The sequence below is a fragment of the Physeter macrocephalus genome, chromosome 4 (genome assembly GCF_002837175.3).
Source record: "Physeter macrocephalus isolate SW-GA chromosome 4, ASM283717v5, whole genome shotgun sequence".
NCBI lineage: Eukaryota > Metazoa > Chordata > Mammalia > Artiodactyla > Physeteridae > Physeter > Physeter macrocephalus.
The window spans coordinates 76606891-76611928 of NC_041217.1; the positions used below are offsets into that span (position 1 = coordinate 76606891).

Consider the following 5038-nt stretch of genomic DNA (forward strand, 5'->3'; position numbering starts at 1 on the left):
TTAGAACACATAAAACCTTTATGCACAAAATGTTTATTATAGCATTATTTATGCTAGTGAAAAACTAGAAAAAAACTAGAAACAATAATAATCGTTTAAGGGGTAAGTAAATTATGATACACTCAAAGGTTGGAATAGTTACTTAAGATGGTTATCACCGGTCTCCAAAGGTGGTGGCCAATATGCATGATTTTTTTTTTCTTTCTACATAAATATTTACCTATTCTATAAGAAGTGAGAATAGTTTTGAATTTGGAAAAAATCATCTTTATTATCTAAAAAAGATAGAGTTCAGATTAAATAATCTCTAAGGTTGGGTTCTTTGGAAGCAGATGTTGAGACAGAGTTTGGTATAAGATGTTCCAGGGGTACCAGCACTGTAAAGAAAGGGAGAGGAAGAAGGATTAAGCAGAGGAAGACATTAAACTGTAGTAAAGACCTGAGAAAATCTTAGCCACCTCAGTGGGAAGGTAAGAACAAGCAATGCCCACAAGAGTGTCCCACATTGCATCAAAATGGCCTGACCTTTATTCTCTCAACCCTGTCAATCACCAAATGCAGGCTGCATGCAGAAGGGCATGACCTCTCTGTTGATCACACTCCCTGCAGGTGGGCAGTAAGTCTTTCCTGGAAGAGAGATCTAGGTGGTGTATTTCCATTTATATACTACATCCTTCCTAGGTCCAAGTTACTATGCTCCATTTTTATATGCTTATTTATTGAACAAACATATTAATAACAATAATGCAATCTTACATAGCACTTTTATAATGCTTTCACATTCGGCATGCTTCCCTAATTTACAGTACTGAACCAAGAAGACTCTGAGGGATGTTTTGTAAAAGCACCCCCTCACAGCTTTTTCATGACAATTGCTTTCACTGTACTTCAATAAGACCATTTCATCTAATGTTAGTGCTTCCTCTTCTCAACACATCTCTCTCCCCCTACCAGGAACCCTTCTCCTTTTCCCTGTTGGATAGCTATTGCTCTAATACTGGCAAAAGTCCCTTCACTCATTGTGACATCCTACCTTAACCTCTTCTTCAGGTAACTTCCTCTCTTTTTTCTACAACCTGTCACCGGCTAAAGTTAGAAAATGACCAATACATTATGCACACATGTTCTAATGACTAATGACAAAGCACTGTTCTTCCAAATACACTCACATTTCAAACGTGATCACCAGATATCGCACCAAAAGCACAGGCAACAAAAGAAAAAAATTAGACTTCAAAATTTATAACTTTTGTGTATCAAAGGACACTATCAACAAAGTGAAAAAGATAACCCACAGAATGGGAGGAAATGTTTGCAAAGCATATACCTGATAGGGGACTGATATCCAGAATATATAAAGAACTCCTACAAGTCAACAACAAAAAACAAACAACTCAGTTCAAAACTGAGCTTTTTGTTTTTGGTTTTGTTTTTGTTAGTTTAGTTTTTATTGTTTGTTTTCCTTTTTAGGTTCATTTATTTGTTTGGTTGCTCTCTTCTTTTTTGCTTTCTAGTTTTTGTGTATGTGTGTTTCTTTGTGTGTTTTTGTCTGTTTGGCTTTGCTTTTACCAAGTGTCTTGGGGGTTTGTTTGTTCATTTTCTTTCTTTCGTTTTTTGTTCTTTTCTTCCATGCTGTGTGGCTTGCAGGGTCTTGGTGCTCTGGCCATGGGTCTGGCCTCAGCCTCTGAGGTGGGAGAGCTGAGTTCAGGATGTTGGACTGCCAGAGAACTCCTAGCCCCAGGGAATATTAATCAGCAAGAGCTCTCCCAGAGGTCTCCATCTCAACACAAAGACCTGGCTCCACCAAATGGCCAGCAGGCTCCAGTGCTGGAAGCCTCATGCCAAACAACTAGCAAGACAGGAACACAACCCCACCCATTAGCAGACAGCCTGCCTAAAGTCATACTAAGCTCACAGACACCCCAAAACACACCACCTGACGTAGCCCTACCCATCAGAAGGACAAGATCCAGCTCCACCCACCAGAACTCAGGCACCAGTGCCCCCTACCAGGAAGCCTACACAAGCCACTGGAACAACCTCACCACTGGGGTCAGTCACCAGAAGTAAGAGGAACTGAGACCCTGCAGCCTGCAGAAAGGAAACCTCAAACACAGTAAGTTAAACAAAATGAGAAGACAGAGAAATATGCTACAGATGAAGGAGCAAGGTAAAAACCCACAAGAGCAAACAAATGAAGAGGAAATAGGCAATCTACCTGAAAAAGAATTCAGAGTAATGATAGTAAAGATGGTCCAAAATCTTGGAAACAAGCAGCCACATAGCACAGGGAGATCAGCTTGGTGCTTTGTGACCACCTAGAGGGGTGGGATAGGGAGGGTGGGAGGGAGACACAAGAGGGAGGAGATATGGGGATATATGTATATGTATAGCTGATTCACTTTGTTATAAAGCAGAAACTAACACACCACTGTAAAGCAATTATACTCCAATAAAGATGTTAAAACAAAGAAACACACAAACAAAGTCTCGGAAACAGAATGGAGAAAATACAAGAGACATTTAACAAGGACCTAGAAGAACTAAAGAACAAACAAGCAGTGATGAACAACACAATAACTGAAATTAAAAATACTCTAGAAGGAATCAATAGCAGAATAACTGAGGGAGAAGAACAGATAAGTGGACTGGAAGATAGAATGGTGGAAATAACTGCCACAGAGCAGAATAAAGAAAAAAGAATGAAAAGAATTGAGGACAGTCTCAGAGACCTCTGGGACAGCATTAAACGTACCAACATTCAAATTATAGGGGTCCCAGAAAAAGAAGAGAAAGAGAAAGGGTCTGAGAAAATATCTGAAGAGATTATAGTTGAAAACTTCCCTCACATGGGAAAGAAAATAGTTAATCAAGTCCAAGAAATGCAGAGAGTCCCATACAGGGTAAACCCAAGGCGGAACACGCTGAGACAGATATTATTCAAACTATCAAAAATTAAATACAGGGCTTCCCTGGTGGCGCAGTCGTTGAAAGTTCGCCTGCCGATGTAGGGAACATGGGTTCGTGCCCCAGTCTGGGGAGATCCCACATGCCACGGAGCAGCTGGGCCCGTGAGCCATGGCCGCTGAGCCTGCGCGTCCTGAGCCTGTGCTCCACAATGGGAGAGGCCACAACAGAGAGAGGCCTGCGTACCACAAAATAAATAAATAAATAAATAAATACAAAGAAAAAGCAACAAGGGAAAATCAACAAATAATTTACAAGGGAATCCCCATAAGGATATCAGCTGATTTTTCAGCAGAAACTCTGCAGGCCAGAAGGGAGTGGCAGGATATATTTAAAATAATGAAAGGGAAAAAGCTACAACCAAGATTACTCTACACAGCAAGCATCTCATTCAGATTCAACGGAGAAATCAAAAACTTTACAGACAAGCAAAAGCTAAGAGAATTCAGCACCACCAAACCAGCTCTACAACAAATGCTAAAGGAACTTCTCTTAGTGGGAAACACAAGAGAAGGAAAAGACCTACAAAAACAAACCCAACACAATTAAGAAAATGGTAATAGGAACATACATATCGATAATTACCTTAAATGTGAATGGATTAAATGCTCCAACCAAAAGACACAGAATGGCTGAATGGATACAAAAACAAGACCCATATATATGCTGTTTACAAGAGACCCACTTCAGACCTAAGGACACAAACAGACAAAGTGAGGGGATGGAAAAAGATATTCCATGCAAATGGAAATCAAAAGAAAGCTGGAGTAGCAATATTCATATTAGATAAAATACACTTTAAAATAAAGACTGTTACAAGTGACAAGGAAGGACACTACATAATGATCAAGGGATCAATCCAAGAAGAAGATATAACAATTATAAATATATATGCACCCAACATAGGAGTACCTCAATACATAAGGCAAATACTAACAGCCATAAAAGGGGAAATCGACAGTAACACAATAGTGGGGGACTTGAACACCTCACTAACACCAACGGACAGATCATCCAGACAGAAAATTAATAAGGAAACACAAGCTTTAAATGACACAATAGACCAGACAGATTTAACTATTTATAGGACATTCCATCTGAAGCAACAGAATACTTTCTTCCCAAGTGCACACGGAACATTCTCCAGGATAGATCACACATTGGGTCACAAATCAAGCCTTGGTGAATTTAAGAAAATTGAAATCATATCAAGCATCTTTCTCAACCACACTGTTATGAGATTAGAAATCAATTATAGAAAAAAGCTGTTAAAAAAAAACATGGAGGCTAAACAATATGCTACTGAATAACCAAGAGATCATTGAAGAAATCAAAGAGGAAATCAAAAAATACCTAGAGACAAAAGACAATGAAAACATGATGATCCAAAACCTATGGGACATAGCAAAAGCAGTTCTAAGAAGGAAGTTTATAGCAATTCAATCTCACCTCAAGAAACAAGACAAATCTCAAATAAACAATCTAACCTTACACCTAAAGGAACTAGAGAAAGAACAACAACAAAAAAACCCCCAAAGTTAGCAGAAGGAAAGAAATCATAAAGAACTGAGCAGAAATAAATGAAATAGAAACAAAGAAAACAATAGCAAAGATCAATAAAACTAAAAGCTGGTCCTTTGAGAAGAGAAACAAAATTGATAAGCCTTTAGCCAGACTCATCAAGAAAAAGAGGGAGAGGACTCAAATCAATAAAATTAGAAATGAAAAAGGAGAAGTTACAATGGACACTGTAGAAATACAAAAATCATAAGAGACTACTACAAGCAACTCTATGCCAATAAAATGGACAACCTGGAAGAAACGGACAAATTCTTAGAAAGGTATAACCTTCCAAGACTGAACCAGGAAGAAACAGAAAATATGAACAGACCAATCACAAGTAATGAAATTGAAACTGTGATTAAAAATCTTCCAACAAACAAAAGTCCAGGACCAGATGGCTTCACAGGTGAATTCTATCAAACATTTAGAGAAGAGCTAACACCCATCCTTCTCAAACTCTTCCAAAAAAATGCAGAGGAAGGAACACTCCCAAACTCATTCTATGAGG

General features: G+C 38.6%; 1 long non-coding RNA gene across 1 annotated transcript in view; it reads right to left on the reverse strand.

Moving 5' to 3' along the window:
- Positions 1 to 274: 274 nt before the first annotated feature.
- LOC114486005 (uncharacterized) overlaps positions 275 to 5038 on the reverse strand; it is an 18147-nt gene continuing 13383 nt past the window's right edge. The window contains exon 4 of the long non-coding RNA XR_003679246.2: positions 275 to 377. This is a non-coding gene — a long non-coding RNA (uncharacterized lncRNA). The remainder of the gene's footprint in view (positions 378 to 5038) is intronic.